The following is a 12,500-nucleotide window of genomic DNA, read 5'->3' on the forward strand; positions in this document are numbered from 1 at the left end:
TCACCTCTTCAGTATAAGAGCCTTCCGCTTGCAATATTTTGATGATGGTGATTGCGGTGAAACGCTGTTAACGTCGTCTCTTTCACTGTTCGTATGGAGAGAGTTAAAAAAAAAATCTTCTTCTTCATCAGCATCATCATCATCTTCTTCTTCTTCTTCTTATCATCATCATCATTATTATTATTATTGTTGTTGTTGTTCTCATTCTGATTTGTTAATAATAATAATAAATAGGAACGTACGCGCGCGCGCGCACACACACACACACACACACACACACACACACACACACACACACGAGCGCGCTAAGACAAGCATGTTAAATCCAGCAGAGGTCTTGACAATATCTTACTCCATGAAAAGTTCTAGCTTTCTGTTCAAGTGTAAGTTTTAAAACTTAACGGAACTTAAACGGGGTAAAAAAAAAAAAAAAAAAAAGTTTCTGTAAAGAACATGACATTCAATAGGTTTCTGGATGACAAGGTTTATTGCGAACGCCTGAGACGAAATATACACCGTGATTAAAAATATGCCAATCGATTCTACATCTTTTCACTTCACTGTGTTGTATTGTGCTGTGCTGTTACCTGCAGTTATTCTCCTTCTTCTTCTTATTATTATTATCATCATTATTATTATTATCATTAACCCCCGAAAGCGGAGCATGGCTGCCTACATGGCGGGGTAAAAAAACGGTCATGCACGTAAAAGCCCATTCAGTTCGTGTATATACGAGTGAACGTTGGAGTTGCAGCCCACGAACACAGAAGAAGAAGAAGAAGAAGAAGAAGAAGAAGAAGAAGAAGAAGAAGAAGAAGAAGCATTATTATCATTATTGTTATTATTGTAATCTTTGACAGAGGTACTCCGTTTTTCGCTTACCATTTCATTTTTTGACAGCGTTCACAATCAATTTTGATCCAAAAAACAAATTGGACTCAGAACTCAATTGCACACACACACACACACACACACACACACACACACACACACATATATATATATATATAATGTCGTCCTCACCTACACGAAACATTACAACTACGCTGGTAGTCTTATATCTATCTATCCTAGTTGTTTACTTATTTCTTATAATCCTCAATGCTACTTTGTTTTTGTTTGTTCGCTTATCTGTTTGTATTTGTATTTCTTTTTATCACAACAGATTTCTCTGTGTGAAATTCGGGCTGCTCTTCCCAGGGAGAGCGCGTCGCTACACTACAGCGCCACCCATTTTTTTTTTGTATTTTTTCATGCGCGCAGTTGCATTTGTTTTTCCTATCAAAGTGGATTTTTCTACAGAATTTTGCCAGGAACAACCCTTTTGTTGCCCTGGGTTCTTTTACGTGCGCTAAATGCATGCTGCACACGGGACCTCGGTTTATCGTCTCATCCGAATGACTAGCGTCCAAACCACAACTCAAGGTCTATAGTGGAGGGGGAGAAAATATCGGCGGCTGAACCGTGATTCGAACCAGCGCACTCAGATTCTCTCGCTTCCAAGGCGGACGCGTTACCTCTAGGCCATCACTCGTTTTCTCGTTCAGACAATTTCGTTTCATGAATGTGAAAGACCCCTCAGTCCTGTTTTGCAACTGTCACACTCTGCAGATGAAGTCATGTTGCTCTATCGGTTGTCTTCTCCTTCTTCTTCGTTGGCTGTAACTCCCACGTTCACTCGTATGTACACGAATGGGCTTTTTACGTGAATGACCATTTTTACCCCGCCATGGAGGCAGCCACACACCGTTTTCGGGGGTGTGCATGCTGGGTATGTTCTTGTTTCCATAACCTACCGAACGCTGACATAGATTACAGGATCTTAAACGTTGCGTATTTGATCTTCTGCGTGCGTGTGTACACACGAAGGAGGTTCAGGCACTAAGCAGGTCTGCATAATTATAACGTTGACCTAGGAGATCGGAAAAAAAAATCTCCACCCTTTACGCACCAGGTGCCGTTACAGAGATTCGAACCCGGTACCTTCAGATTGAAAGCTCAAGGCTTTAACCGCACGGTTATTGCGCCCATCGCACTTGGGTTTCAGTTTCAGTAGCTCAAGGAGGCGTCACTGCGTTCGGACAAATCCATATACGCTACACCACATCTGCCAAGCAGATGCCTGACCAGCAGTATAGCCCAACGCGCTTAGTCAGGCCTTGAGAAAAAATAAAATAAAATAAAATAAAAAGAAATAAGTAAATAAATAAATAATAGATAAATACATAAAAAAAGAACTACTACTACTACTACTACTAATATTTATAAGGCGCAAAAACTTAATGAAGTCAACTATAAGCGTACAAAAATAAAAATAAAAATAAATCGCACTTGACTCAGTTGATTGTTCGCACTGCCAATGAGCTGAGCTGGTGCCAGCGGCAATGGTTTGAATTATGTCCCTTTGTATCATCGTACAGTTAACAGCAATTTTTCCTTCGCTTTTCATTATTATTATTATTATTATTATACTGATACTTGTGCAGAGACAAATCAAAGCGCTTCCGCAGCAGTCATTCACACGCACGCGGAACTCTAAAACTGGAAAAAACAAAAAAAACAAAAACAACTGAAGACAAGGAAGAGATAGGGAAGGGAGGCTATTTTGGGAAGAGATGGGTTTTAAGGCCCGACTTGAAAGAGCTGAGTGCGGAGACCTTTTAACCCCCCCCCCCCCCCCTTCTTTTATTTGTATTCGTATTTGTATTTCTCTTTTTCTCACAACAGATTTCTCTGTGTGAAATTTGGGCTGCTCTCCCCAGGAAGAGCACGTCGCTACACTACTGCGCCACCCATTTTGTGTGTGTGTGTGTGTTTTCTCCTGCATGCAGTTTTATTTGTTTTTCCTATCGAAGTGGATTTTTCTACAGAATTTTGCCAGGAACAACCCTTTTGTTGCCGTGGGTTCTTTTACGTGCGCTAAGTGCATGCTGCACACGGGACCTCGAGTTATCGTCTCATCCGAATGACTAGCGTCCAGACCACCACTCAAGGTTTAGTGGAGGAGGAGAAAACATCGGCGGCTGAGCCGTGATTCGAACCAGCGTGCTCAGATCCTCTCGCTTCCTGGGCGGACGCGTTACCTCTAGGCCATCGCTCCACGTGATATATAATTTATATATATATATATATATATATATATATATATAATATATATATATATATATATATATATATATATATATATATATATATATATATACAACATTTATTCAAGAAAAAAAGAAAAAGAAAAAAAGAAAGGTTTTGCAGCTTCGCCGAAAAGGGATCTGTATGAACATCAGTCCATTAGTCAACTCCGAATACGAAATTTTGTCTTGAACTCTTTCATTTACTGAACATTGCATCAGTCTATATTTAGAGAAACGTGATCTGTACTCGTACTCCCTGCCCTTCTTTGCTTTATCTGCTGAACAGCATCCCATGTTAGGTCGCCAGGAGGCCACACACCAGAGAAGACCCTGCACTGTTGCTGAGCCGCTTCGATGGTGTTCAGCAGTAGTGCCTGTTCTGATTTAACATCCTTCTCAGGACACCACCTACTAAGCCCCCCTCCCTCTCCCGCGAACTCTCCCCCCTCCCTACCGAATGACAATAATCGGCTAGTCGCGGAGTGAGCGTCCTCCTCCGCCCCCTCCCCCCCCCCCCCCCACCTCTCCCCCGCCCCCATCCCAGAGTGGAAGCAGCCAGCTAGATAGGAAGTTAGGCTGGTAAGTAAGTACGTATATTTTGATTCTTCTCCCGCTGAACTGAGACCACCAATGAATTGTAAAGTGGTGTTTCTAGATCATTTACCGTGACAGGGGGAGGGAAGGAGGGATGGTTCGCTGCCAATGCCACACAGACATCTGACGAAACCACAGGGGGATAAAACTGCAGTCACTTCAGGCATAACAACTGGTTCTTTCGCTTAACTCTCTCCATACGAACGGCGAAAGAGACGACGTTAACAGCGTTTCACCCCAATTACCACCATCAAAATATTGCAAGCGGAAGGCTCTTATACTGAAGAGGTGAATGTTGACAAAGAATACCACAATTCTGACGACGGAAGCTAAAGGTTGGGTCATTCAGACACCCACTGGACATCCGAGGGGTCTGTGTAGAGGAGAAGAGAGGACTGGCCGTACTGAGTGAGTTAAACAAATTTCAATCGAATGCCCCCCAACCCCCACACCCCTTCCCCCACAACCCACCAATTTGTCGTCTACGAAGGATTCGAACCTTCCTTCCGGTTCTCTCCTTTTACCTCATCCGACCCCTATCCATTCCCCCCCCCGGCCCCCCACCACACACACACACACACACACACACACACACACTCACACACTTCCCAAAATTATGCTTTTATGCAAACACATCACACACACACACAAACACACACACACACACACACACACACACACACACACACACACACACACACACACACACACACACACACACACACACACACACACACACAGAATAAAACCACAGAAGCAGACTGTGTCGTATTCTTTGGGTGAATTTCTGCATTCTTCAAAAGATTCCTCAGCTTGATTCTCTCTCTCTCTCTCTCTCTCTCTCTCTCTCTCTCTCTCTCTCTCTCTCTCTCTGTGTGTGTGTGTGTGTGTGTGTGTGTGTGTGTGTGTGTGTGTGTGTGTGTGTGTGTGTGTGAGAGAGAGAGAGCCCGCGCACAGTTCAAATCATGCTTCAATACTTGTTGTTTTGTATGGGTGCATGCATGCATTATGTACGTGTATAGGTGTTATATATATATATATATATATATATATATATATATATATGTGTGTGTGTGTGTGTGTGTGTGTGTGTGTGTGTGTGTGTGTGTGTGCCTTTTTTCGAAAGCATTCTTGTATATATTATGTATGTGTGCATTCACGTATGCATTTTCGTACGCGTGTGTACTTGTATGAATGTATGTATGCGTAAGTGTACGCCAGTATGAATTCATGTATGTGCACGTACATGAATATAAATGCATAATCATATGTGTAAGCTTAAGTGCATGCAAAGAGACGTAAGTATACCTATGTATGTATGTAAGCCTATGCATGTACGCATGCTTCTTGCCATGACATCTTGAGACACCTGGGCCACTGAAGCAGATGGTTCAGTGTGGCGTGCTGGAAGCCGATTTGCCGTCAGGATTGGTGCGGAGCGCGGCTGCAACGGTCCCAGAACGAATAGCAGCAACATAGAGCGTTTTGGTGTCAGGGGATGCGCCCACTGCTATAAAAATAGATGGATAGCTAGTGTCTTAAAAAAAATTTTTTAAGCCCCTTTGCTAACTGAAGCCAGCGGAAGTGTTCAATCAGCCATTTTGCTACTCGTGTCAGTACAGCGCGCGAAGCGGTAACTTCATCTATGTAGCCGAACGCTCAGCTGGCTTCACGTACAAGCTTTCACTTGCTTGCGGCGATAGTTAAACTGACATTCCTGTGTGTGCCTCCACAGCAGGTTTGCACCATTTGTCGCTGCACTGTTTTCCTGTAATAACTTTGGTAAATAAACCATTGGCAGATATCAATCAAGACACAACATTTGGCATATCGCGGGGACAAGCAAAAACACGATTTCATCGAGGATACACGGTTACAGTTCAGAAACTACCACCAGTTAGCAGACGACTTGTCAACGGACTGACGGCCGGATACGAGTAAAAATATGGCGCCCAGTTGGCTTCAGCTTTTCCTGGCCAATGAGCTATCCATCAATTTTTAGATTAGTCGGACGCACCCCACCACCACCACACACGTCATTTCTGGAGCACTGGTTATGACGTCACAGCGAATAGAGTCGCTGTTTTAGTTTGATTTAGAACACACAAGCTTTTAGGGGTTGTTTTTTGTTGTTTAAAAAAAAAAAATTAATTATAGTAATTATCATCTGTTTCCTTTTTGTCATAGATATTCATTTCTTTCTTTACTATTGTCGGTGTTGGGTGTCTAACGGGGCAGAGAGACCATCCCCAAACCTCCCCGTGGAGTCAGGGGCAACAAAGACAGAGTGTCCGGCCATACAAACGTGTCTGACGCGGTAGAGATCCTCCAACTAAAAAAAAAAGGGGGGGGGGGAGGAAGCAAAAGAAAGTGTGGGAGAGGGAGAGTGAGAGAGGGGGAGAGAGAGAGAGAGGAGGGGGTGTAAAGAGAGAGAGAGAGAGTTTGATAGAGGGAGAGAGAGAGAGAGAGATGGGGAGAGAGAGAGGGAGAGAGAGAGGGAGAGAGAGAGAGAGAGAGAGAGAGAGAGGAGGGGGTGTAAGAGAGAGAGAGAGAGAGAGAGAGAGAGTTTGATAGAGGGAGAGAGAGAGAGAGAGAGAGAGAGAGAGAGGAGAGGGTGTAAGAAAGAGAGAGAGAGAGTTTGATAGAGAGAGAGAGATGGGGAGAGAGAGAGAGAGAGAGGAGGGGTGTAAGAAAGAGAGAGAGAGTTTGATAGAGGGGGAGAGAGAGAGAGAGAGAGATGGGGAGAGAGAGAGAGAGAGGAGGGGGTGTAAAAAAGAGAGAGAGAGAGAGAGTTTGATAGAGGGAGAGAGAGAGAGAGAAAGAGAGAGAGTTTGATAGAGGGAGAGAAAGAGAGAGAGAGAAGGGGGTGTAAGAGAGAGAGAGAGAGTTTGATAGAGGGGGAGAGAGAGAGAGAGAGAGAGAGAGAGAGAGAAAGAAAAAGAGACAGAGAGAGAGAGGCAGAGACAGAGAGAAAGAAGAGAGAGAGAGAGAGCTCAGAGCTCAGAACTCAGAGCTCAAAACGTTTTTTATTCAAGGACTAAGATTTTAGACATGGCCCATTCTTCCAATCTGTCCTTGAGAGAGAGAGAGAGAGAGAGAGAGAGAGAGAGAGAGAGAGAGAGAGAGAGAGCACGGGCGCAATAGCCGAATGGTTAAAGAAGGGTCCCGGGTTCGAATCTCGGTGGCGCCTGGTAGGTAAAGGGTGGAGATTTTTCCGATCTCCCATGTCAACATATGCGCAGACCTGCCAGTGTCTGAACCCCCTTCGTGTGTATACGCACGCAGAAGATCGTTAAAGAACCTGTAAATCCATGTCAGCGTTAGGTGGGCTTTGGAAACAAGAACATACCCAGCATGCGCACTCCCGAAAACGGAGCATGGTTGCCTACATGACGGGGGTAAAGAAACAAGAACGGTCATACACGTAAAAATGTTACATATTTGTCGAAGTGTGTATGTGGGCGTGCGTGAAAATAATATGACTGAATGACACAGGAAACGAATGATGAGCGCCCAATGGCAGCCTGTTACTCGGCTCTACCCATGCAGGCAGCCTGTTGTGTAAATGACCCGGTGTTTTTTTGGGTGGTTTGGGGTTCTTGTTTTTTTTTTTTACACCCAGTGTTTGTAAAGCGCTTAGAGCTTGGTCTTCGACCGAGGATATGCGCTATATAAGTATCCATATCAATCAATTAATCAGTTAATCACCACCAACGAAAACGTGGAGCATACGCAACAGGCCAAAACGCTCGGTCAGAGCAGACCACTCGGAATGAAGCATGCAACAATTAATGTTTTATTTCCTTTCATACGATGCAAGACATACACACACACACAGACACACACACAGACACACACACACACACACACACACACACACGCATATATATATATATATATATATATATATATATATATATATATAAATTGAAAGACCTTACTCCCTCAAACCATACTTTCCCCATATGCACGACAGATATGCAACAAATATGCAGTCTCATGTGTGTGTGTGTGTGTGTGTGTGTGTGTGTGTGTGTGTGTGTGTCTGTGTCTCTGTGTGTGTGTGTGTGTGTATTTTGTATTTTGTATTTCTTTTTATCACATCAGATTTCTCTGTGTGAAATTCGGGCTGCTCTCCCCAGGGAGAGCGCGTCGCTACACTACAGTGCCACCCATTTCTTTTTGTATTTTTCCTGCGTGCAGTTTTATTTGTTTTTCCTATTGACGTGGATTTTTCTACAGAATTTTGCCAGGAACAACCCTTTTGTTGCCGTGGGTTCTTTTACGTGCGCTAAGTGCGTGCTGCACACGGGACCTCAGTTTATCGTCTCATCCGAATGACTAGCGTCCAGACCACCACTCAAGGTCTAGTGGAGGGGGAGAAAATATCGGCGGCTGAACCGTGATTCGAACCAGCGCGCTCAGCTTCTCTCGCTTCCTAGGCGGACGCGTTACCTCTAGGTGTGTGTGTGTGTGTGTGTGTGTGTGTGTGTGTGTGTGTGTGTGTGTGTGTGTGTGTGTGTGTGTGTGTGTGTGTGTGTGTGGTGTGCGTGTGTTTGTGCTAGACTGACGGGATTATATCAATGTAAACAATATACTTTCAGGGGCCCAAGCAGGATTTAAACAGGATTTAGACAGTCCCATTCTACACTAGATCAAATGTAGTAAATCACTAATTGATATTTTCTCCATGAAAAAGAAGAATTTTTACTGTGCTTTTGCTGATTTTAAAAAAGCCTTTGATTCAGTTTGGAGAAGTGGGTTATGGCAAAAACTTGTTCATTAAGGCGTAAATGGTAAAATTTGGCCTGTCATAATGAACATGTATGATAGAATTAAGTCATGTGTGTTTTTAAATGGTGAAAAATCTGATTTCTTTAGCATTTGTAAGGGTGTACGACAAGGAGAAAATCTCTCGCCTTTGCTTTTTTTCTCTGTATCTCAATGGTTTAGAATTACATTTGACTGAGCATAAGATCTTTTATTGAATGTTAACATTTAAGAGTTAGATAATTACATGCGATTATTTGTACTGTTATATGCAGATGACACAATTTTATTTCAGAGACGAAAGAAGGATTACAACAGTCCCTCAAAGTGTTTCACAAATATTGTTTAAAATGGAAACTAGTGGTCAATGTAAAGAAAACTAAAGTGATGATATTTAATTCTACAAACAAGCTAAAGCCTGTTTTAAGTTTGATGATGCATATTTGGATGTTGTCAGTTCTTTTAAATATCTTGGCATCGAATTTAGTATAAACGGAACTTTTTACAAAGCTAAAAAGATGATTTATGAACAGGGCCAAAAAGCTATGTTTTCTTTACTTCAGTCAGCCGGAAATCAAGATTTACCTTTACATATCATTCTGGACATGTACCAGTTTATGAGTGTTCCTATTTTGTTATATGGTGCAGAAATATGGGGTTATGAAAATGTAGATATACTTGAGAAATTAGAATTGAAATTTTTGAAACGCTTGTTCAAACTGAACAGAAATACTATGACCCAAATTGTTTATGGAGAAACTGGTATTTATCCAATTAGTGTGTTAGTGAAAATGAGATTAGTCGATTTTGGACCAGCTTAGTGATATCAAGCGCAGAAAAATATTCTGGGAAAATATATTTGATATTACTTGACTTATATCGAAATGGTATTTATACTTCAAAATGGATGAGTTGTATCAGACAAATTTTAATAGAAGCAGGGTATGACTGTGTTTGGGATGTTCAATTCTTCTTGGAGAGGGAATCTTTCTGCAAGAATGTCAACATTGCTTTGAGAGATAGTTTTCAAAATCAACGGAGACATTCTCTAGAGGCGAGTAGTAAATATTTGTTTTATCGAAATTTCAAAAGCGGATTTGGTAGAGAAAAATATATAAGTCAGCTTCTTCAGATTTCGAAGTAGTAATCATAAGCTGGAAATAGAAAGAGGGAGACACAAAGGCATACCACGAGAGTTACGGCTTTATAAGGTTTGTAACATGTCTGTGATTGGTGATGAGTTTCATTTTATAATGGAATGTCCCAATTATGATCAGATACGAAATAGATTTGTTCCTAAAAAATATTTGTCTCCAAATATGTTCAAAGGAGGCAAAAAAAAAGTCATTTTAGCTGAAAGTAAGATGCTTAGATTTGTAAATGTTGCCAAGTTATACTTTTGGAGTTAAAAGACATTTGTGTTTTCTCAACTTTTATGTGACATTGTTGTGTATTTGGAAATGTTTGTTCTGGGCATGAAAAGTTTATTTTGTAGTAATCCTCCATACTCCAGTAGGAGTGAAAGGATAATTCAAACTTGAAACTTGAAACTATCAATCACAATATCACGCGTAAGAATCTTTCTTTCAACGAGGTGGTGACACAAAACAACAACAACAACAACAACAACAACAACAAGCGGTATAATCAGTGTTTAATTTTTACTGACATTAATTTCTCTCCTATCGTTCATATCATTGATTCAATTAATCTCCTTTTTTTTTCCCCTCGTCCACTCCATTCTACTCTTTTCACTTTCGTACCTTTTGTTTTGTTTTTGACTTCCTATTAAATTGTTTCACCCCTACATCTTCCTACCCCCCCGCACCCCCCCCCCCCCCGCCCCTCCCCCCCCCCCACACACCTCTCAAACCCATTAACCCCCATCTCCATACTCACACTCCTTATCTTTCGTGCTTCGTTTGGTGTTTTTTTGTTTTTTTGTTGTTGTTTTTTGTTGCTGTTGTTGTTGTTTTTTGTTGGTTTTTTTTTTGCTTTTTTTGTTTTGGGGGTGGTGGTGATGGTGGGTTTTTTTGTGTTTTTTTCCCCCAGTCATGTTCCTTCACGTCATTTTCAAAACTTTCTCGCCGTTTTACGAGGCTGTTAGCAGTTTGAACAATAAAATCCTTCGTCTGGGTAAAGATTGTTTGAACTGAATGACATTTTAAATGTCTCCTTTCTTTTCTTTTCTTTCCTTTTTTTTTTTTTTTTTTTTTGGAATGTCTTTAGTCTTCTCTAGGTTTTTGTGGTTGCTAAACTATCATCGCCTTTTCATATCACCTCCTCACCACCACCCTCACCACCACCACCACCCTCACCACCACCACCACCACGTTGTTGTTGTTGTTGTAGTTTTTGTTGTGTGTTTTTCGTCTTGTGATTTTTCGTTTTTTTTGTGTGTGTTTTTTTGTTTTTTTTGTTTTTTAAATACCTTTTTTCCCCCTTTTTTTTAAACAAATAAATTCTTCTTACCTTGTCTGGTCTGGTCTGGTCTGGTCTGGTCTGGTCTTGTCTTGTTTTATTTTTTCTTATCAAGACATGTTTTGATCCCCTTACATTATGCAAGCTCAGCAAATCAATTAAAGGTTAGTACTGGTTAAAACTAAACTGCGATCCCCAGCTCCATCACCATCCACCCACCCCCCCACCCACACACACACACACACACACACACACCCACCCCCCCCCACACCCCCCCCCACACACACACACCCACCCACCCACCCACACACACACACACACACACACACACACACACACACCTACTCTACCCTCACTTACACACAACAAACACAGATAAACGTAGTGATAGAAGGGTGAAATCAAGTGCGTAAAAGTTTAGATAAACAGATAGATAGATAGATAGGTAGATAAACATGCATACAAGACAGGACGAATTCATTATTTACTAGGGTAAGGATCCCAAACAATGAATACAGCAAAAGACGAAAATCACGAAGAAAAGGACACACACACACACACACACACACACACACACACACACACACACACACACACACACACACACACACACACACACACACTCAAATAAATAATAATGATAGTATTTTTATAGCGCTGAATCTTGTGCAGAGACAAATCTAAACGCTTTCACATCAGTCATTCACACGCATGCATAACTCTAAAACTGAAGAAACTGAAGACAAGGAAGAGGTAGGGGAGGGAGGCTATCTTGTGAAGAGGTGGGTTTTAAGGCACGACTTAAAAGAGCTGAGTGCGGAGACCTGACGAAGCGAAAGAGGGAGTTCATTCCAAATGCAAGGTCCAGCCAGAGACAGAGAAAGAACGGCGTCCACACACATTTACTTACTCACTCAGTCACTCACATACATACATACTTACTTACTACTGAGGAAGATGGCAGACTGGTCAATACAGGAGTGATGGCCTAGAGGTAACGCGTCCGCCTAGGAAGCGAGAGAATCTGAGCGCGCTGGTTCGAATCACGGCTCAGCCGCCGATATTTTCTCCCCCTCCACTAGACCTTGAGTGGTGGTCTGGACGCTAGTCATTCGGATGAGACGATAAACCGAGGTCCCGTGTGCAGCATGCACTTAGCGCACGTAAAAGAACCCACGGCAACAAAACGGTTGTTCCTGGCAAAATTCTGTCGAAAAATCCACTTCGATAGGAAAAACAAATAACACTGCACGCAGGAAAAAATACAAACAAAAACAAAAAATGGGTGGCGCTGTAGTGTAGCGACACGCTCTCCCTGGGGAGAGCAGCCCGAATTTCACACAGAGAAATCTGTTGTGATAAAAAGAAATACAAATACAAACAGATACAGTGTCCGTGAGGGTCTGGGTTCGAATCCCGCTCTCGCCCTTTCTCCCAAGCTTGACTGGAAATTCAAACGGAGCATCTTGTCACTCGGATGAGACGATTGATCAGAGGTTCCTTGTGCAGCACGCACCTGGCGCACTGAAAAAGAGCTCACGGGAACTTCTTCTTCTTCTTCTGCGTTCGTGGGCTGCAACTCCC

At 42.3% G+C, this 12,500-nt stretch overlaps 1 protein-coding gene across 1 annotated transcript in view; it reads left to right on the forward strand.

Annotated features, from left to right (window-relative positions):
* The window catches only part of LOC143288279 (uncharacterized), a 54,854-nt gene that overhangs the window by 643 nt on the left and 41,711 nt on the right, over positions 1-12,500 (forward strand). The window lies entirely within an intron of this gene.

This window comes from Babylonia areolata, chromosome 12 (assembly GCF_041734735.1).
Source record: "Babylonia areolata isolate BAREFJ2019XMU chromosome 12, ASM4173473v1, whole genome shotgun sequence".
NCBI lineage: Eukaryota > Metazoa > Mollusca > Gastropoda > Neogastropoda > Buccinidae > Babylonia > Babylonia areolata.